The following is a 24,570-nucleotide window of genomic DNA, read 5'->3' on the forward strand; positions in this document are numbered from 1 at the left end:
ACCTCTTACGACAAGCATAGTCGCCTTTTATGGCAAGCATGGGCTGAAGACCTAATCCACCCCGGGACCTCCACGGGTCTGTACCACAGTAGTAATCCAGTCACACAACTAAGGCCCAAGATATGGACAAACCCTTGAGATGAGGCCAAGCATATCACCAAACCTGACCACACTATTCAAGAAGTCACTGTGTATGCCAAACATATTTTACTTGTGTCTAATTGTACTCCAAAATCTCTGATACCTTTTGCCAGGTGTTACAAAGTAGCGAGTTGCCTAATCACATCTGCCACAAAATATGTTTTAAGTAAACAGTTACATGACAGCCACAGGACCAGTATTACTAAATCTGTTTCCTAATGTACTCACCAAGGGAGCTACAACAGCTACTCAGATCTGGCCCCGATTTCTCAAAACAAACATAAGTCTGAGTTTTGACTTAAGTTTGAGTTTTTACTCAATTTGAGAAAACGCATTTCTCAGAACGGAAATCAAACTCACACGTAGTAGACAACTTGAGTTTGGTGAATACAATAATTAAGTTGTTTGGGCTTTCATATCATAAAAATACAGCTGAGTTAACAATTCAGCTGTTTCAAATTGTCAAACTCAGTTTGAAATTACTGAATTAGTTACACACTTTGAATGATAGTGAGTGAATCAATTGTTATATACTGCTTAAAGAACTAGTCCTACAATATCAAGTGTAGAGATCATCAGAACTGACTACTCATAGTGCACCCACTGGACAAATAACCAGACCTTCAGTACTTGTTCAGTATGAAGATCAAACACTCTAGGAGTTTCCAGTCTACCCAACCTATTTGATTATGAAAAAATAGAACTAAATGTCAATCTGTTCACTCTGCCTACAAAGCTGTCCATTGAAAGTAACCTGGTTCCTGGATGGCAGCAGCAACACTAATGGTTTGACTGCTCCAGGAGCAAACTCAGTCTACTGATCCCTATGACAGAACATAAATTCAATTCTGACTTGACCATGCTGGGCTATTGAATTTCCCTCCCTTGTTCAATGTGTCACCCACTAACAATCATGTAAACTCTTGGAAAGTTGACAAATAAACCATGACTGCAGTGGTATAACTGAAAGACACAGGAATGGCTGGATCAGAAATGTGTTAATGTCTGTGGACTCCCCTTTATTCTGAAGAATAATTTTTCCTAACATAGTTTGATACAAACAAGCCTCCAAGACAGCTGACCTTTCGCAAATTGCTTGACTAGGCATTAGTCCGCCACTTGATGAAACAGGATAAACCAAATTACCCATTCATCAGCAGCTCCTGCAAAATATTGCTCTCTGTGATCAAAGAGCTTTTTACCTAAAGCACCTGAATAACCGAACAGTAGGAATACCTGCCTCACCCTAGTTATAGTGCCCTAGTGTTGAACAATCTTTCCAACAATCTACCATCTTAATGCACACTGTCATGGAATCAAGAATTACTTTGTGCTGTCTTGTCCTACAGGAAGATTCAAATAAGGTTCTTAAAGGGTACCATAGGTTGCCATGGGAACACATGAAAACGTAGAACAGATTCTGTTGAAAACAAGTACGCTTTGCCTCAAATATTCTCCAACACTAAATACTACACAGTTAAAATTATGATATGACATTAATTTATTAAGGTCAGTCATAACATCAGACACATTGTCTTTAAACTGTTGCTAATCATGATGAGGGCTTGGTTGGTTTGAGTTCTGCATTCAACAGTTTTCCATCTGTATGAAAGTAGTTTGTAAATCACCTGGACTCATGTGGGGGGGGGGGGGGGCTGGGAATATAGGTCAGACAAATATACTTTTATGCACCAATAAGTAATATACAACAGTCATTTTTTCAAGCATGCCAAAGGCAACCCCAAAAAATGTTTGTGTGACTTTCAAAGAATAACTGTTCCAAAAAGTGATTTTCAGTAGACAAAAGAACATCATTTCAACCAAGTGACATATCAGGCACAACAAGCAAACTTTCATATAAAAAATCTATCTATTCCTTCTTAATGAGATTGTAATAACCCTAATCAAGTACTCAAATGTCATCATTTTCCAAGTTAATGTCAAGTTATGTGTGGCTTCATATGATTAACACTGCCATAAGGTATTCTCAGTGTACCATTCAGGCACAACTAAACCATGCTATATAATCAAAACCTTGCCAAAGGCAGTTAAATACAAATAATTCAAAGTCCATAATGTATGCCCTGGCTTAAATGGAAATAAAATGTTGATCAGACCCAATCTAACAGGCACCTGCTGTCAAACTGATGAAGTATCCACCTCAGAGAAGACTATTTGAGGTCGTTCCTGATGCCCTAGAGAACTTCATTTCCTGTAGTAGACATTCTTAATGTTGTCTTAAGCATATGATTGATGACATATGTCATTGGTCAGACATCAAACCTGGCAGCTAAACATTTATGATATGAATTAGACTTTAGATAGAGCTGAAGTAGTAGTCTTGCACGCTGCCAAGAAGGAGATGTCTGGTATTGCTATCTCTCTTCCTTGGCATCTGCAAGTCTTACTTCTTACTTTCTTCCAGAGGCCCAATGAACTACAAGGAAGACTATCTTTCTATAATAGAAAATCTCACAAGACACAGATTTACATTTGTACACATAATCAGGACTTTTTTATTATCTATAATATTTCTCATCACTTATAGTTTCAAGGATGTAATACTAATCTGACAGCGAATGAGGTTATGCAATTCTTGAAACTGACGAATAAACAGCTGTTCCATATTTATAATAAAGACATGATATCTTTGAACTTTTAAAATACTATAAAAATCCTGCCTTATCTGATTTCTTAAAATGGTCAAACAATTCAGATTTCATCTTCACCTCATCTTTTGACCTAATTCAACATAGATGCATAGATGTGCAATACCCAAGATATTGAGATCCACAGCTTACGTTGACAAATTGTGATTCCATTAGTGCACAATATCTACCATGGCTATAAAGAGGAAGACACGTCTGTCTTATGTCAGAATGACATCAATGTCAGGCCGGAAATAACACTGTCTCAGATTATTGTTACTGTTAGGCTCACTGACATATTGTGTCCTTCATTCTTTTCACAACCAGCAAATTGTGTACCAGCAACACTGGTTATGATACTGGTATATATTAGGCTGCATAAAAAAATTTAAATGTTTCTTGGGCACATTTAAGGTGAAGAGGGTGGTAGGAATATCTATAATTTTTGTTTGAGAAAACAATGATGAGGGAGATACATATTTTATTTTTTTTCTCAGAAATACAGCTTGGAAAGTTTACAAGCATATGATGATGAGTTTTAGATTCAGTCACTCATTCTTAAGGACACTGAGATTCTTATAGTGGACAAATGGATGATCAGGACACAGAAAAGTAAAAAATTATTTTTTATAAATGGCAATAAAAATTTGGTATGCGCACAATAAGAAGTGACACATCGATGCCCTAGAAACATTTCCCTTTTTTTTACAAAGAGCTGATGCTGTAATTATACTGGACTAATATATAGCTAGCTAGACTAACAGTCTCTGAAATGAACATATTTTACTGAAAAAACGTTCATAGTGAAAAAATAATAATATAATGAAATGGAGTCCTGAGACTTTCTTCATTTCAGCCTGAAGCTATGGAAATCTAGACTTGCCACATTTTCTCGACTTGCGGGGGCTTTCTTGGATATACATACTTCAGAGTCTGTACGACAGACTAATAGCTAGTATAAACATTTATAATACTCATGTTCTGTAATTTCAGTCTTGAGCAGAGAATGGGATGAGCATTGTGCATCTGCTGGAGCTGGGATTTAAGGACAGTGGATTAGAAGTGAATGCTTTTAATGAAATTATAAGCTGTGAGATCTGTCTGAGAAGTAAGTTTTCTACTTCCTCACGGATATTAGAGATTATTGTTGGTACACATGGAAGTCTACGAAAGACATTTACCATAATAGTTTCGCTGCCCCTGAGGGACCAGTCACATACTAAAGGACAGTAGTTTAGACTGCACAAATGGCCACGATGAAAATGCCACAATGTCTGATTGCTTTAGTTGTGTTCAGCTGGCCCCTTGAGACGAGTAGCAGTGAGTGGATAGTTTTGCATTTAGTACAGCACAACTAATCATAGTGAACCGTATTCCCTCAAGACCCATTCTGGAACAAATCCCCAGACCTGTACCTTCTCTATTGTTGTTATCTGGCAGCTCATATGTAACAACCATCAACATCCTTTAGTTGTTGGGAATTTCTGTTAATCAGACATGGATATATTCTGTAGGAAAATAGCTATAACCCAGCAGCAGAAATGTTCAAAATTCTGAGAAAAATTTTATGTTAAAAATATAAAGTAAGAAGTGAAAATTAATTGAATGAAGTAATTCCACAAACTGTCATGAAAAAAGTTATCACTGTAAAATATTCTTGCATCTTGTTCTTATCTTGTCAAGCTAACAACGATACAATGTGGCATCCAAATAAAGAAGTTGTCTGATTCACTAACATCTAAACATGACACTCAAAGGAGTTGTCACTGGACATAAACTTACACAAAATCCAGCAGAGAAAATGTTGGTAAAGATTCTGAAGTAAATTTTATGGTACAAATATAAAATATAAAGTTACAGTTATCACTGGACATAAAATATTGCAAATGATCCAGCATAGACTAATCATAACTTATATTTACTTATAATTCCACAGGAAGGTGAGAAGTGAGAGTTACTTATTTAAAAGTCTGCTTCATTGCCCAAAAAAAGATTTTGTATGTTTGAATCACATTAGATGTTTGGGTACCAACAAGTGAACAATACCGATTGATAAAAAAGCAATTTCCATGACTTGTCTGCTATTCCACAATGAGTGTGGTCGTGATGATAATTTCAAGGCTAATATGAAGGCTGACTGTATGTGACAGACATGGTGATCTAATGTCAGGATCAGATGAACTTGTTGCTGAACAGCTGTAGAGATGCACAGTAGTTTCAGTGCACTGGGTGTCCATGCCTGGTATGAGTGATCATGTGCAATGGGCACAGGTCACAAATCAGTTGCAGTCCAGCTTTGGTCACAGGAAGTCCATAGGTTGGTTAAACCATGTTTGACAGGTTGGCTCCCGTGAGTTTCCAGGACATTGGTCCTGCCCCACAAAGAAGCACACGTGACACATGTGGTCACACCTCAGGTAAGTGACTTCATAATACAGCTCTGTTCAGCTTGCAGTGACTGGGTACCCGGTAACCTTCTTGTGCCTCTCAGACCAGTTGCACGCTGATTAGTTGACCAGGATTATAAGTGTGTGAGTGAGTGAGTTTAGTTTTATGCCGCACTCAGCAATATTCCAGCTATAATGGCAGCGGTCTGTAAATAATTAACGCTGAGCAATTGGGAATGGATGACATGTGTAAACCAAGTCAGCGAACTTGACCACCCGATCCCGTTAGTCGCCTCTTATGACAAGCATAGTTGCCTTTTATGGCAAGCATGGGTTGCTGAAGGCCTATTCTACCCCAGGACCTTCACGGGTCACCAGGATTATAATGTTTGCACTTTGAGCATACACCTTGTGTTAGTAAGTTAGTGCCATATACATACACACATTATTTCACATTAGGCCAGACCAGCTTTATTTCCTGTTTTACAGATTTTTGTCCTGTGAAAACCTTAAGGCAGGCAGGACAAAAATAGAAATAATTTTTCCAATCGAAGTAATATTCCTTCTAAATACTCAAAGTATTTTACTTTTGGCAATTTATGAAGTTAATATGGGTAAAAAAAACAACCTAAAAAGTATTTTCTTGTGTTTACATTTTTAGTAAGTAAAAACATAAGTATTTTACTTTTAGAATGCGGAAAATTAATTTTTATTTTTGTTCTTATTCATGGAAAAATACCGCAGGTAGATTCATAAAACAAGAAATAAAATTGCTCTGGCCTTATTAGAAAAGTGTATCGATTCCTTGAACATATATGGTGAATGAAGATAAACTGTAAAAAATCTGATGGAAGTTGAAAGTTCTGAAATAGGCCTTTGTCTTTGGTTCAACTATGGTGTGAATTGTACCATAAATGCATTTTATTCTAAAGTGATCAATACCAGTGTATGAACTGAAGCCAAACATAAGATTTTACTGTGATTTCTAATCTATCAACAACTGTGGATAAGTCTACATTCTACTGTAAATGTTGTCAATATTCTATCATTTCAAAGTGGCATGGCATTAAGACACATGTGTTCTGTGTGGCATTTTCTTCTTTTTGGACATAATACTAATTTGGATACTGGGCTGTTGAGAAATCAAGCTGAATTGTTTAAGAAAGTTGACATTTACTAGCCAGACCTTGAGGAATTAATTGGTCCTGGACATTCACCAAACCAACAGTCACAGGTATATTGCTGACAAACCAAGGATCAATCAATAATCAGCATGAGGCCATTGGATCATGGCGCACTGAAGGGAAGTAACTCTATTCATATGATCCATCATGCTTAAAATGTATGTTGGGCCCTTTAAATATCTCTACAGGATCTATTAACCTCTTTTATGATCTGCATGAGATGAAAACTTGTTTTTACTCAAAACTTGTCACAAGATTATTATATCCCAAACTGAGTGGACAATCAGACACTGTACATCAGGGATGATGGTTAGATGAAATTGTTCCAGTGATCCATAAACAGGTCTCAGAAGTGAGAAAGGTGTTCATATAATCAATCACATAAGATTGTGATGTGTCAGAAATAATCCAGACGCATAACTTGGACTTGTTTCAGCAAGTCCTTTGATTAAGCCCCAGACAAAGTAAGTGAGACGATTTATCCTACCTCGACAACAGGAGGGAATTGATAGAAACAGATCTAGTCTGGAACAAGATGCCTAAAACCAGACGTTTACAGAAATATATACAATAGATAGGTCATTCATTATGTGTCAAGTTCATGATTGCCTAGATAACTGTACTTACTGCCAATACAAGTATACCTTCGAAAGATTTATTTTTCTGGGTGTCAAAAACGATGAGTATATGGATGTTATATTTCCATTTTTTGTTCAGTTTTCCGAACAACATCTGTATGAGATGTAGTCAGGCAATTTTACCTTCAGCTGATAATGCATGTGTGGCTACCTGATTTCTACCATATCAACCTGGACTAGTTAGTCAAGTCACTGGAAAGATAAAAGTTAATCTTAAGATTTTTAGATGGAAATGTAAAATCTGTGAGTTTGAATGAGATCATATGGGATGTTATATAACATTCACGATACAGGGATTTACTGGACATGAATTCCTGCTTCCTATACATGTAAAAATTGACAATGGATGCAACAACGTTTATTAGCACATCCACAGGGACACAGAAAAAGTCTAAATACTTTTTGTAAAAATTCCAGTCAAGGAACAATAAGTTATCACTGAGTTTGCTACAAAGTGGGTATTGGTAGAATTTGCAATATTACTATGGTAAACACAATACAATAACTGTATTAATAATAATATTTAATCTTTAAGTGTCTGAGACCCCCATTTTGTTGTCCAGGACCCTTGAAACTTATGAGTATGAGTCCTAGGGACTCAAGGTAAATTCCTGATGATAATTTCACTTGAGTAGAGACGTGTAAGTATGTTTGTATGTACTAGTTGCATTTGGGCTGTTTTTTTTAATGCTGGGTCACTTACATACCATACTACTGTTGAATATTCCAATATGCTGACTGAACAGATCAGCATTTGTCTAATCTCACAAAGCCAATCAGAATGCCAACACGTACCATCTGTTAACACCTTTTGGTTTCAGACCCATGAAGATCCAGGGTAGAATAGGCCTTCAGAAACCCATGTTTGCCACAAAAAGCCACCATGCTTGTTGTAAGAGGTGACTAATGGGATGGGGTGGTTAGACTCACTGACATGGTTGACACATGTAAGGCTGAGTTCCCAACTGCACAGATGGATGCTCATGCTGTTGGTTCTCTGAGCTGGAGTAATTCTGTGTGTGGCGTAAAACTAAAATCCATCTGTCTTTTGGTTTCACATTTACAGGAGCTGGAACCACCAACATTCCGCTCTATGTGGTGCAAATGCTCTATCCACTGAGCGGGGAGGTGGGGTAGCCTGGTGGTTAAAGCGTTTGCTCATCATGAGGATGGCCTGGGTTCAATTCCTCACATGGGTACAGTGTGTGAAGCCCATTACTGGTGTTCCCAACCATGATATTGCTGAAATATTGCTACAAGTGAAACTCACTCACTATCCACTGAGCAGGTTGTTTCAACACTGAAGTAAGCTGTCATATGACTTTTCAATGACAGTAATTTCACTTCTCCTACACATTTATTCGTATACATACGTATACACTTTTCTGTTTTGTTGATATTGGTTTACAATACAGCTTTACAAGAGTTTTCAGAAATTATTCATACAGAGATCAAGCATAGCAGGTGCCAATCATCAAATGTATTTTGATAAGAGTACTGTTTACTAGACGAATCTCATGCCTCTCAGTGGCGTTGGCAACTCCACTCGCTGCAGGGTTAATTGGGTTGGGACCAGATTGATGACTTCCCATCCATCAAGTCAACCTTTAAGATGAACATAGATTATAGGGACCTACTCAACCAGAGAATCCCCATGTTATTTTCATGAATTAATGACACAGCTGTTAGTTCTGAATAAGCCCCATGTTTATCACTTGAGTTATGTACAATATTTCTTAAATACAAAATAATCTTTGACTAAATCCCTGGGCTTGGCGCAACCTTGAGCCAAACATAACTGCATCTGAAGCCTCTAACAACAGTGTAGTGAAACATGCAAGAGCTGCTGGACCTGTTAAGAGGATCAAGCGCCTGCTGTATTCTCGGTCAGTCCAAACATGATCCCTCCATGTATAGAGCCATAAAAGACTGTTTCAATCTCTGCCTGCAACCATCTGCAGAACTACGACTAACACCATTCACTCATTGCATCCCCATCAATCTTCTCTCTATTGGTCCATGTCTGGACTCTCACAAAATGGGCAAACCATTACAGGAATATATCCGACCATGCCTGTGTCTGGATGTTGTGTTGATCCATACTCAGAAAGATTCAGGCTATAAAATAGTGGCCTGTAAATTGGTGGGTCAGGATCTGAGAATCCAGACAGATATTACAAACCACATTCCCTGGAGTACAGGGAGAAGGTATCAACCAAGTCTCTGAGCCTGACCACCCATGAATCATCTTGTCCACTAACCTAACACCCATGGCTAAATATTACACAGCAAGAATCATTTGTTGAATCAGTTGAAGCTCAGCAACATCAACCTTGGACAATCCAGGGTCGGGTGACCCTGTTTGGTAGCTTGACTCCTGAGAGTTTCTAGGATTTTCAGTCCTGCCCCACAACAAAGCACGTGATACATGTGGTCTCACCTTAGGCAAGTGAGATTGTTCATCCATAAAAAAAATAGGATAAATGTGTAAGTACATAATAATCTCCTAGCGCCTAACATTCTAGTTAATACAGAACATCAAAACAAACCCTAACCCCTTCATGAGAGTCCATCCTGAACGAGTACAGATTACTTAATGTCTGACTTGTTCCTGCAGTAGGTACATCAGTTACCTGTCAGAGCCCTGTAGGTGGCAGACACTACTCATGCTTTGATGACCTGTTCATCAGTAAGCACCATAACTTTAATAAGGGCCAGCAGAGGCTCCATTTCAGTTATTGCAGTAGTGCTATCTATGCTACAGCACCTGATACAGGGAAAGTATTGTAAACTTTATACATAGTCAGTGAGTGAATAAATGAGTGGCATTTTATGCCACTTAACGCAATTTTCCAGCAGCATTACATAGAATGGAACATTAGTATTATCAGACATATAGTCCAGTCAGACTATTAGAAACACAACAAGCACAAATATGTAATTCAAACCACATCTAACTCTTTATAAGCTTATAACCACACTTTGTTTTGGATTTTGTACCACACTTGGCAGTGTTGTACTCAGCAGCATTGTTCCAGCTCTATCTCAGCAGTCTTTGATTGACATCATGATCATTGGTGAACACTCCTCACGTGTAGTCATCCTTCTCTGAACAAAAGCTATTTATGAACATGGGCAGGCAGTGGGATTATGAGCCTAGTGGTAAAAGCGTTTGCTCGTCACACCGAAGACCCGATGTTCGATTCCCTAACATGGGTACAGTGTTTGAAGCCCATTTTCTGGTGTCCCCCACCGTGATATTGCTGGAAGCTTCTTAAAACCAGTAGGCACTACAATATCTATAATGTACAAGGTAACGGGAATGTATATGTAATATCAGCTTCTTCCTGCTCATCTTCGGGGCTTTCAAAATGAAAAAAAAATTCAATTTTTTCCTAAGTTAACTGTAACTGGCATATTTTTCTTCGAAAACATAATATCTCAACAGATTGAAAAAGAAATTTTAAAAAATTTCAAAATTTCATGATTAAGTTTTTCAGACCATATTCTACATCACCATACTTTTCTTTGAAAATACACTACTTTAATACATTCCTTGTTTTAAATCAGAAAATCAATCAAGAGTCATCAGAAGATGACATATCCCCCCGGCCCCCACATATTTGAAAGGACAAATCATCTGACAGTTACGCGATGTTTTCTTAGATTATGTTTGAATCGGTTCCATGGAAGCCATAGAAAATATAAATGTCATATATCTGTAAACAGCAAAATGTACTACTTCAAGATCTGTCTCAAATAACTGCCAAGATCTGTTGAAAGATATGAAATGGTTTTCGAGTTCTGGAAATGAAGCCTATCCCTCAATTTTCAGACTAAGTCAGAAATGTTTCCATGAAAAATGCCAAACATTGTAAATAGCAAAAGGCACCACTTTGTGGTCTGCCTCAAATATCTGCCAAGTTTCAGTTGTGCTGACAGATAATAGGAACCTTATGGTCAGTCAGACAGACAGGCGGACGGATGAGGCATCGACTATATCCCCCCGCATTACATGCCGGAGGGATAACAATTTCAAAATCTACAAATTTAACCAAGAATTCAAAAGATATTAGTATTTCGAAACACTTAATGCATCTAAGTGAAGTCCTCATGGCACTAAGAAAGTATCAGATGAAACAGTGAAGAAGAATCTCTGCCTAGTGCTGGTCTAGCTCTACTGGCTCATCCTACAGATCTCAGTCACTTGCCCAGAGCCACTTGGCGGGACTGTCAGACAATGGCTACAACTCAATTGACAAAGACGTAAGTAGTGGATTAAGGTCAATTTGATTAGATAGTCTAGGCTACACCATAAACCATACTTACGACTCCTGTGGATGATTTAAATGCAGGAATAATGTGATTTAATTACTGACTACATTTTAAAGACACACAGAAGATGTAAAGGAATTTACCAAACATATTCAAGAGGAACTGTAAACATTTAAAGGCTTGTACATCTATCAAGCACCTACACCTTGTCAAAAATATACCTTAAAGGCATTTCATGTTTTTGTGACAATATTATGCTTGATTATATATATTGGGGCATATGCACTCACTTTATCTTCCTGTTGATATAGTAAAAGACTTTTACCATGTACAATTTTTCCTGAAATTGATGACTGAAAGCTCGAGGTAAAAAGCTTTCAAACAGACAACACTTGCCATGTACTGAATGCAAACAATTGCTCCATGCATCAAAAACTGTCACATGTGTTGTTGCTGGTGTTTGCTGAACTGACCTCAATCACAAGTTGCATTATAGGATATTCGTAAAGAGAATTCCAAAGGACATAACTCTATGGGGGGTGCCTGAAATAACGTTTGGACAGTAGAGGTCATAAGAGTCAATTTAATGCAACATTGCATTAGATTCATTCGAATTTTTTAATTTCATTTAATTTCATTTCAATTCTAACTAATTCTTTTCAGAATAACATTTAAGGTACCCTTGCTTCGGGCTGATAGTACTAATGAGAGAAATGCAATACTGATTTTTAGAGAAGTGTGGCATGATAGTATGCCTTTAATATTCTGTCACCAAGAAAGTCTTACACATTCAAGATAAGCCACCGACAATTAACTACAAATAAACCTTCTTCCCAGAAAAGCCTTTCTGCTCCCATTTTAATTCCAAATCATATGTATTTATATTTAGTTCACATTCGAAAACAACATCTTCAAATAAGATTAAGACATTCCATTCCGCCCGATATAATGACAGATGTTGTGCCTTGTTCTAAGCATCTGACCACGAAAAGGAAAACCAGCTTATTTAAAATAGCACTCTAACAATAGATCCACGCTGCACTTACCACGCAAGCAGTACCTGAATGGACAAGTATAAGCTTCTTTCCTCGGAGTGGATAACCTTGAAATAGAAGCTCTTACAAACCCTGTGTGATGTGTACCAAGAATCCCTGAAGCTACTGGTGAATGATAATCCACTGATGGCAGCAACAGCCATAAACCTATGTTTCTAATTCATGCCTGATCACCTTTGAAGTCAACAAGGATTAATAAACTCCTACAACATAAAGCATATGACTGAAATAGTGAATGAAGATGTATCCTTGAATAATAGGACATACTGTGTTGTCATTGATTGGACATTTTCTGAGGGCACTGATTGGATATTGTCTGTAGGCAACATATATATAAATATATATATATATATATGTTTCATCCTACCATGTGTCACAGACTTTTGCTGAGTGATTAAGTGAGATAATGAGTGAGTAAGTGCGTGGGGAGGGTGAGTGCGTTCACACACTGTACCCAAGTGGCGAATCAAACCCTGGTCAAACCCTTCACGATGAGTGGTTTAACGACAACCCCATATTTGTTGAGACAACAGACAGGTACTATTTCTCTCACCTGCATGCCAGATCTGATTGATTCTCATTATCTAGATAATATATTTCTGAGGGGGAAAATAAATCATTAAAGGGCAAGTTTACATGAAAATTAACTTTTTTGTCTTCCACTTTTTCACCATAAGAAATGTTTATCAAGTAGTTTTAGAGCCAAAATAAAAACAGATATCAGAAGTTACTAATAAATGTATTTTTGGTGTTAAAGTCAGTATAAGTTTCTACATGAACTGAGAGTTTTATGTCCACAGTGAACACACCATGTCTTTCGCCCCTTGGAAATGATGTCATTGGTGTCCGAATAATAAATGAATGACCTAACATTTTATTAGACCCATTTCAAGTAGTGCAGGTATAGGTGTTGTCTTTGTGTCTCAATGTCAAGGCTACTGCTGAATGGTCATCAGCTGGGTATGTGGTCAGTTCCACTCTGTTACATTATGCAAAAAGTGTTACCACGTATCCAAATGGTACAACATTCAACCTGAATCGGTCATCTTTCCAACCAACAGTAACTTCTTTCACTGAAGTGAGTGAGTGAGTTTAGTTTTACGTCGCACTTAGCAATATTCCAGCTATATGGCGACGGTCTGTAAATAATCGAGTCTGGACTAGACAATCCAGTGATCAACAACATGAGCATCGATCTGTGCAATTGGGAACCGATGACATGTGTCAACCAAGTCAGCTAGTCTGACCACCCCATCCCGTTAGTCGCCTCTTACGACAAGCATAGCCACCTTTTTATGGCAAGCATGGGTTGCTGAAGGCCTCTTTCACTGAAACTCAAACATATATGCACTACATCTAGCTGGCCATCAGTGAATGTGAAGGCATTCTATGTTTTGTACATTCCTACATAGATCATACAATATATGTCTGTCCTCTTCAAACTTCACTTTGATGTCGAAATCATGTCCAAATACATTCCGAAGATACAATTCAGTTTTAAATTCTGTTTGAAATTTGTTTTCCTATGATATCATCAGATATCAGATCACTGCAGGGCAAATTTAGTGAAAATTACATGGCTCATAAACCCAGCCGGTTATGACACTAAATCCCCATTCACTGCATCTTTTGTAATTTTAAGTATCTTTTAATAGAAATGTTAAACTTCACAGCGAGAACTGATTTTAAAAAAAAAACACACACTAAAAAAACCAACAAACAGCGGTACTTTTGTTTGGCCAGATCACCAGTGATCGTTCTTAATACTCATACTCATTGTATATGAACTGAGAATCGCTGAGAACATTAAGTTAACTACACGGCATGTTTACAAAATCATGTCACATGTATGTCTGTTATATTTTGCCCATTACATCACAGCTATAATTCAAAATCATCTTCCATACATGAATCCTTGAATTCCTCATTTAGCTCAGCAAACAGAGGCCTCATAATGGCATAACATTTCAGCGGGTTATACATTCATATAACATTAATATTAAGTGACTAAAAAATACATGTTGTTCACATAAGAAAAAAAGAGATTTTTCCGTGTACACTTCCCTTTTAAATAAAATAAATAATTCTAAGCAGAATTGCTGAGATTCTTTGTCAACATGAATCATGTGTCCTCACAAAACAAGCGTAAGGCAAGGTGTCAGCTGCCAGTTGCATCCTAGTTGAGTTCAACAGTAGTGAGTGAGTGAGTTTAGTTTTACGCCGCACTCAGCAATATTCCAGCTATATGGCGGCGGTCTGTAAATAATCGAGTCTGGACCAGACAATCCAGTGATCAACAACATGAGCATCGATCTGCGCAATTGGGAACCGATGACATGCGTCAACCAAGTCAGCAAGCCTGACCACCCGATCCCGCTAGTCGCCTCTTACGACAAACTGAGTCGCCTTTTATGGCAAGCATGGGTTGCTGAAGGCCTATTCTACCCCGGGACCTTCATGGGTCGAGTTCAACAGTAAATACCAAACACTAAAATTATATCTAAAGAATATCATGAGTCAATTTGTAAGCTTGATAAAACATTAACACCTCAGTTTTTATGAGATTTAAACCCCTAACCCTCTGGATAAACACCGAGGGCTCTCGCCTCTCTTATTTATCCCATAGGTTGCAAATTTTAAATTTCACAAAAACCCTCTGGCATGTTTTACCATACACATAACTTCATCTCAGTCCAACAGCTATTTTCATTTTCTTCTGTTCTTTTATGGGGTAACATAGACTGCGGCAATGAATTTATCTTGCTGCTAACTCAGGGTGTTACACGTTTATGCAGCCATTGTTCTTTTATACATGATGTCTACAGCTGATGTAACCTATAACATTGGATTATCTGTCTTCGTAAAATAGCTCCATCAAGTTATCTGTTTGGAAATTTTTGTGGTGATAGAGTGAAAGAGCATTGTGGTTCTATGAATACTGCAGCCATATGATGACTGACTATACATAACTGTATTCTAGCCGGGCAAATGGATTGATCAGCTGGCTCAATCATGCGCTGCATCAACCAAATACTCGTTAGGTAGCAACACTAACAAAGGGGCGTACTTAAAAACCAACCGATCTGTTCCTCATCTCATTGTAATCAGATCTTAGTCCTCACTACTTCTATATGACACACAGACATGATGTCAATTTACTGGTCATGTCAGTGTGACCTGAAGCAAATTTACACTTGATAAGGCCAGATCAATTTTATTTCATGCTCAACGGATCCAACAGTCATATTTTTCCAAGAATTAGAAAAAAAAATTAATTTTCCCTTCTCAAAAAATACAATCCCAATGTTAATGTGATAGAAGTGAAACCAAAACTCACTAAACCTGTTCCCAGTTGAAATATACAAACCAAAAAGAGTTAACATGGAAACTCATGTTGGTTTCTGTTTTGACTGATGATTTTTATGAACCCCCTCCTGCCTTTGGATTTTCTGAGGACAAAACTCTGTAAAACAAGAACTAAAATTGGCATGATCTTATGAAGAAAGTGGCCATTAACCAGAGAGAAAACACCTTTCTTCATCTTAGAGCAAACTGGTTTTGACTTTCACTCAGCATTAAACCTTGAAAATTATTGCGACAAATTCCTAGATGCAACATCTCCGAAACTGTTATTGTTCAGTTTTCAAAGATGGAAAAGATTATACGTCAATACTACCCATAGGAAAGTCACTTTCATATCACATGTATATTGTGAAGCTGCAGCTGGCATCTGACTTTCAGACTTCTGAAGGTTTTATAATCAGATTAAGCACATTTACATCACCACTAGACTAACAGCTAGTCTCTGAAATGAACTTATTTTACTGAAAAAAATAATATAATGAAATGGAGCCCTGAGACTTTCTTCATTTTCTGAAGCTATGGAAATCTAGACTTGCCACACTTTTCTAGACTTTCGAGGGCTTTCTTGGATATATATACACTTCAGGGTCTGTACAACAGACTACATCACCACTTCAGGCCTTTTCATTGGCAACACTCAGTACAGTCACACTTATGTGATCTCAGTAATCGGATATCCTCAGGCCTTTGTGTGGTATTTGTAAGCACACAGATCTGAATTGAATGATATTCATCTGGTACAGAATTCACAATTAGTGCTACTTGACAGGACGTCAGTCGATGGAGATTATTCACATCTGATGAAAATAGGAAATGCGCAACTTGAAATGACTACCTCTTCCCTATTGATCCTAAATTGAAATGAAGACATTTTTTAACATTCTCACATAGACTCAAAGTTGCATAGCCATGAGGCAATTGATTTCTGTGAAAATCCAGGAAATTAATTCAGCTTTAGTAGACAGCAACAAACCTGAACTTGGGGGCCCTAGAAATCCAAATGAGCACTATATCAGAGTACCTGAGTACCTTAGACAATGTAATAAACATAAGCTCTTTCAAAATCTGTAGGAGTGTATCTCCTTCAGACATTGAGGCCCATAAGCTCCTGGATGAACACAACCTGAAGATTGTCTTCTGACACGGCAACCAATACTAAACATCTGAAACGGATTCATTTTCCAAGTTTTTGTTTGCATTCTTCAACATTTTTCACTGATATTTCCACCAGAGTAATGGATGCCCTTTAGTCCAAGGGCAATTTTTCATGTTTCAATGTTCTCAAGACTAAATATGTAATGTAAATTAGTGAAAATCACCAAAATGTTACTATTGATCAATAAATAACACTCACTCACTCAAGCCTGTCAAAGGTGCGTAACTCCACAAATACACGTGACCATCAATGCTCTAAACAAAAGAAATGCCGCTACAGAAATCACATTTATCAAAGTGCTTTTTCTTAAATACACATTATTCAAAATTGCGTTTTTATTTTTATAAGCCATAATAAATTCTATTTTTTTTTTACCGCAATTCAAACAATTATACAATTTCAATTTTACATCTGTAATGAATGTGCTTAAAACAGCTCAGAATAATTAATGGATATATAAAATGTGCTTAGTGCTACGATCTTGCTTCAAAGATTGACCAACACCAATATTCAGGTCAATGGATCATTTTGCCCTCCATCGTCAATTCTCTCCTGAGTAGTGACCAACCAAATCCAGTCACCTGTAAGGTACAAGGTGGTCATCATGCACATTACTGCCTCATCTGTCAAGCTACATATAAACTGCTGAAAGGCTTACAAATTCTTATTGCACTTGTTCCCATGAAGATTTATAGCATTCACAAAAAGATAAGTGGCATTTTATATTAAACCAGGCTATTTTGAGTGGTTCATATAAGCACATGGTTGTTTTCTCAAGCTATCTGTAAAGCCTTATGTTCATTATGAAAACAAAAGTTTACATTACGAACACTAATTCAGCTCATGTAGAATTATAGTGAACAAGAAGAAATGTCAAAGATACTAAAATGGCAAATGAACGTTTATTGCTGTTTGAGCCAGAAGTGCAATTGAATCTCTGTCAGTTTAGCTCAGTCTTGCAGTTTTCTTACAAGACAACACAATGCAGCATGAGTCTACATGAAACATGAATATGTAATTAGAAAAAAAACTCTGCAAAACAGCACCACAACTTGATTGATCCCTGACACCAAAGAGAATCTTAGTGACACCAAATTTCTTCAGAATCCTTACACAAAAACCTACCTGTAAAGCACACATACAGCTAGCTTACAACCCATCAGTAAAATTGTCATTCTTGCTCTATAACTCATTTTAGAAAATCTTCTGACACAAATTCAGCTTGAACATAACTGGGCACCTACATATTAAACCAGACAAGAGTTCCCCATAGAAATCAAGCAAGGTTTGGGCATTAGTACAATATCATGTGATTTGATTGCAGATAGTCCACAGTTTCTCAGGGGAAATCTTCACAACAGCTGAGTTCTTGAACCATTTACAACTGTTTCATGGAAAAGAATCAAGACAGAGCTGAAATACGGCTGTCTGGATACATTTTAGAAAAGAAAATCTTGTAAACTTCCCATTCCAAAATACCATTTTTCACTGTGTTTTGATAAAAAATAACACAGATTACTCTCAGTTCTGAGCAGTGTCTGTGGTTCTTTATATACAATATGGTCAACAAGGAAAATGTATTTAATTAAAGACTTTCTTCATTCTGTATGTATGATTGAATTTGTGTGACAATGGACCAAGTTAACAATGTATCAGGCAGCATCAATTACATGTTAGCATATTATTATCAATTGTATTTTGATGACATTTGTTAAAACTGAAGTGCTTTGTTAAAAAAGCAAATCTTATCAAAATGAATGTATTATGAATTGTTAATTTTCCACTGAAAAACCTTTTCCATTAACATAAGAAATATGATTTGTCATATTATGCCATACATGCAAGAGCATGTCAATTGTTCATGAAAACAAACACAGGAACATAGAGCATAAATCTGCACCGGGAATCGCAACATAATTTTGGCAACTGACTCATTCAGAAATGTATTCCACAATTGGTATCTAAATAATCTTAAACAGTTAAAGTGAGTGAGTTTAGTTTTATGCCACTTTTAGCAATACTGGAGCAACATCATAGCAAGGGACATTAGAAATGGGTTTTGAACATTGGGGAATGTGGGGAATCAAACCTGGGTTCTGAGCATGACAAGTGAAAGCTTTAACCGCTAGGCTCCTCCACCACCCCATTTTTAAAAAGAAAATAATTAAATAAATAAAATTAATGTTTCACACAAACATTTCTAGAACACAGTGAACTTCAGAGAGGACTGCCACCTAACACCTTTTCTATGTGCATAACACTGACCATGGATCTTCAACGCCTTGATTCCTCATTCAGACATGAATCCAATATCACCCAAACAGTTTTATGCCATCTGGCTTATCATTTTACCACCAATAAAAATATCTGAGATGCCACAATAAGTACTCCATGATGAATATATTTTACCCTCATTAATTTCGTTAATGTTAAAATACTCAAAGAATCTCCAAGGAATAATGTCAAAGAACTAAATTGACTCTGACAGCTGTCAGAATGTCCAAGAATTGCAACATTTCTTGTCAGTTTATGTGAGTAAACATAAAAGGTCAGCTGCACATAATTTAATTTGGAAATTGCTGACGTATGTCAGAGCTCAATGATTGAATAAACTGACACAATGTCAGCTGTTTGCAGAATAACAACATGTTTATTTGTCACTATCTGCTACTGCTGAACATCTATAGTACATACTGACCATGCTGTCTCAGCTTGTACATGGCAGAGGAATGAATTCTGGCGGTTTCCAGTTATTCAAACTTAGATGAGAAAAATAAGACTAGATTAAACTCTCTTCCTGTAAATTTAATCACCTCATGAGAACTTTATAACACAGAGACAAAACCGTATTGACTTATTCCAGGTTTTCATTTTCCCAGTGACTTAAAAACCCATGCTCCGTCATGGTAAGAATCACTGGATATTCTGTTCCTGACTCAATTTGTTTCCAGACAAAAATATAACTGCAATACTTCTGAAACAAATACATCCTCATAATATAGCCACAATTCTACAAACGACTATCCCTTTCTCATCACTGTGGACAGGGTTTATTGTCGCTTCTATTCGGTGATGGTATCAGGCGAGGGGCACTTCGCATTATCATTTATTGTTTTTCCAATAGCTGTTTCTCTGAGTGAGTTTTTTTTGTGCCACTCTTGGCAATATTCCAATAATATCACATTGAGGGACCCCAATAGTGAGCTTCAGACATTGTGCCCAAGTGGAGATTCAAATCCTGGTCTTCAGTGTGACTAGCAAATGCTACCCCACCTCCCTGAATATTTCTCTGATCACAGTCTGTGATGTCACATATGTCATATTTGGGATTACACTTGCTTTGTAATGTACAAATTCTTCTACTTTTTGGGTTGAGTCCAAACCGGGATTCGAACCCGCCCCCCTTAGAGTCAGATTCATAGTTTATGATGTTTTTCACAATCACCTTGCAATGTCTCCAAGTGCTAGGCAAAGAGTCGGGCACATCCCCAACTGATATCCACAAACAAAATATATTCCACCATCCTGCGCTGACAAAATATTTATAAAACATGGTTGGCTTCAAATGATATTTTACAAAAGTCAATATAAAAATGTATAAAAAACTATATGAGACTTATGTCCACGCTGATATAAGTGTTTTTCTCTCATATAGACTATTTTCCATGCCAATACAAAGACTGGAGAGAAGATATGGTACAACAGTGACACTTCACAGAAGTGGGAGTCTTCAGGGTCAAATGCCATGGGATGGTGAGAAAATTCTTCAGTGTAAAAGTTATCATCAATCACAATGCATCTCCACCATGTTGTACCCTTGGGAAGTGAACGACACTGACAAACTACAACTGCTCCGTTTCTTGGGCTCTGTTGATGCTATACTTATCAAGGGATTGACATTGAGATCAACCATTCTCTACTGCACCATTGCTTTAGCTGCACACAACATTAATCAAGTAACCTTTTGTCCGGGTAACTCCAATCTGGTAACCTTTCTCAGGAAAGAAATAACAAATCCAAGTTTTTTTGTAATATCACTATTGAAGTTCTATAGAGTTCAAATATCAAGCAACATTTTGTTCTTCAGGACAAGATACTTTTACAAATAATTATCCAAATTTCAAATGTATACAGCTCCAAGAGTTAATGATCTTGTGACATTCAACAGGGAATCTCTTGGTAATAAAATTTAATGTTCATGCAAGATCGATTGATAGACAGTGGACAAACAACGTATACTGCTAAGACTGTGTTCGTGTTTATGTTTCAAATCATAAGGCATCACAGCATTTTTATTTAGCATAATTCAACTCTTCAATCATTACACTATAGGCTTCAACACATAAACAGCTGTTTTTTCTGGACATATATTCTAAAAGATCAAGTGACATTTGTTCCCGACTGCAAAGATGAACATAACCATTTCAGTGTTTCTTCTTAAGATGATCAGTAGCTTCTGGTTTTACACAGTTTGATTTAGTAGATGAGCTGGCAATGACAACAGATCTCACTGAAAGTTAAATCAATTTTCTTTCAGTAACATGACAAATATGAAGCCATTTATTATCTTGCAATGGCAATATGAGGAAAACAGTTTCCAGGGTAACAGTTATATTTTTCACCAAAACAATCCGCTCCTTGGTTTCACTATGGTAACAAATGTTCCAGACTAACATCTCTTCAGGCTTTGTGCCCATATGAATCTCACATGCCACGTTACTACTGGAATTCTGTTTAATTTAGTGGTGTTTATGCATGAAGATCCATATCAGAGTTGTCTTCAGCAACACATGGTTGTTGTAAGAGGTGACTAATGGGATCGGGTGATCAGACTCACTGACTTGATTGACATGTCATCACAATTGCTGGGGCTGATGCTCACGTTGTTGACCACTGGATTGTTACTACTGGAATTCTGTTTAATTTAGTGGTGTTTATGCATGAAGATCCATATCAGAGTTGTCTTCAGCAACACATGGTTGTTGTAAGAGGTGACTAATGGGATCGGGTGATCAGACTCACTGACTTGATTGACATGTCATCACAATTGCTGGGGCTGATGCTCACGTTGTTGACCACTGGATTGTCTGTTTATTTACAGACCGCCATCATAGAGCTGGAATTCTCCTGAGTGCAGTGTAAAACTACACTCACTCACATTCAAAGTGACTTTAAACATAATTCTCTCACTCATACTTCCAGAATATTAAACATGGATAGTTTTATTCACACCAGAGACAAAGGAAAAGATTCATATTAGACTCAAGTGTGTTTCACAAACAACATTGACACTGCCATGCACCTTATTTTACTTCCTGGTCTTCACAAGATGTGTTTTGTTTTGTATCCATTAGCCATCGACAATTGTGATTCTTACCATGTACGTCAGCATCTTTGATCCGAGGTTTCTGAGGAAGAGAAGTAGTGATCCTACCATGTTCTTGAACTTATCAATTACTTCCCTCTCTGGAAAGCAAACCTCTGACATGGATTCCAGAACACATCCTGATTCAATTTTTTGGTATCATTGCATGGTAGTACTCTCTCTTTTTCATAGAAAACCCATTTCCTTGAAGCACAAGAAACTTTAAATTAGTGTGGATAATGATTGCCCCATGGGGGTTTTCGGGCTAGTCTGGGCTAATTTAGGATCAAATTCAGGAGAGAACCTTCCGGTCACATTTCCACCAAGAAAGATGCTCTATGTGGTAAAGTCACAGTTTCTGTTGGTAAATAGATACAAACATTCATTTTTATCGGTTATTCTCTAGACTTTTAGGAAATCTAAAGCATCAACACTAAACACATAACAAAAATGTGATGGGAGGGAGGGGGTTGAGTATAATGCTACCTTGAAAAGTATCCCAATGATATCACACGCCAACCTAATGCTTGGAGAGAGCCCTAAGCAAAGGTCTCAGTCCTTTTGATAAAGCCATATGTATAGCCAACAGACACCTGAAAACATGACTGGGGAGAACAGATATTGAAACCAATTTGGTGTTCCCAGAAATAAAACCATTGAGCATGACCATGATGTTGATGAACCTGTCATGGGACTGAGTTGGCATGTTTTTACATTGCTGTTAGAAATACTCAAGCAATATCAAAGCTCATGAGACACCAGAAGTGGACTTCACACATTGTTGCCATTTAGGGATTCGAACCTACGTCTTAAGCATGATGATCAAATGCTCTCACCACTAGGCTACCCACCACCCCTTATGGGAGTGAATCAGGATTTAAACAACATCTGGTCTTTGAAATGTAGTCATAAGAAGCAATATCTTAAATTAAAATTCTGACACAAACATTAACGAATATTTGTTCACTTCTCAATTGACCTTTACTGCAAATTGTTCTTTACGCAATTCAGCAATAGTCCTCCTGAAGTGAGTTTTTAGCAGTCTTCCAGCTATATCACAGTGGGACCACCAGAAATAAAAATCATGAGAGGACACGCTTTAACCGCTTTAACCGCAAGACTACCTGATGGCTCCGAGTCCTCCTGCAGAGTAGCTAATGAAACATTGCATCTCCAGCCGTTACAACTAACTCGTGTACTTGTCATGCCTCTTCTGTTCTTGATCCTTCATCATCAATAAACCTTTGGAAACTTTCTTACATGCTCATTCAGCAGGGAGCAAATGATTGACGTCTCCATGACTTCAATAATTCCATGTGTTTCAGACATTAAGAGATCTGTCCATGCAGAGTTGATGCAGTTACGTGAAATTACGTGAAACAACACACTGATTGCTATCATCTTGGTCATCAAAGCAGATGAGTGGAGATGCATACGTTTCTTGATTCCAGGTTATTTTCATCACAAAAGACCTTATTACTTCACATGATAAAAGGTTAAAAGGTAGTGTAACCGCATGGTAGCTCATCTGGACACAGATCTGAGTCAGTGATGTCTGAGAGGCAAATGGCACCAAAGACACACACTTAAATATTGCTGGCAGAATATCTTTTCAAATATTTTCCAGACATACTGTGAACAAAGCAGTGATACAAAAATCCAAATGTAAAATATATTTATGTGTTCAAGCATCAGCACAGCATCCCAAGTCTGGCACTTACAGAAAAGTTGGCAGAGCCAAAACCGAGAAAATAAAACACAAACAAAACACATGGGTGAACAAGTCTAAGAGCAAGTTCCAAACACAAAGGCCAAATACAGCATGAAAAACAGAAAGTCTCCCCAAGAGAGACAACACCTTTAAACCTGTGAATCAGGAGATGCACGATGTCTATTCACTAATGGCAAATACTTCCGTCTGGCCTGGAAATGGCAGAATCAGGAACATTCAATCTCCCGCCAGACCAAGGTTTGCAGACAAAGTGTACTTTAATCTAATCACTTTTACAATCTCCAATATTGAGTTTCAGTTGATCCCAAGACTAACCTTCCTTGAGTACACTCCTGTAATGAAAACAGGAAGATAGGCTTAAAGAAAGAGGTTAATCACTGACACTTTGTAGCTTAAGTTTAGTGTTATCAACATATTGTAATGGTTCCAAATGCTGTTGTGGAGCAGCTGGTGCCATGGTTGCTGATACTGAGATGGGGTTTTGATATTTTTTTCGATAGTCACTGAAGATATTAGCTGCAATGGCTGTCCGACCACTGCTTGGTGATTGAGCTATGTACATAATCTGCATTAGACAACCTTAGCAGCCACCCAAGCTTGACTGACATTGACTTTAAAAAAGGTCC

The 24,570-nt window shown here is 37.4% G+C and overlaps 1 protein-coding gene across 1 annotated transcript in view; it reads right to left on the reverse strand.

Moving 5' to 3' along the window:
- Positions 1-24,570, reverse strand: part of LOC137277832 (uncharacterized) — a 101,956-nt gene that overhangs the window by 14,152 nt on the left and 63,234 nt on the right. The gene's annotated exons all lie outside the window — the stretch shown is intronic.

The sequence above is a fragment of the Haliotis asinina genome, chromosome 3 (genome assembly GCF_037392515.1).
Source record: "Haliotis asinina isolate JCU_RB_2024 chromosome 3, JCU_Hal_asi_v2, whole genome shotgun sequence".
NCBI lineage: Eukaryota > Metazoa > Mollusca > Gastropoda > Lepetellida > Haliotidae > Haliotis > Haliotis asinina.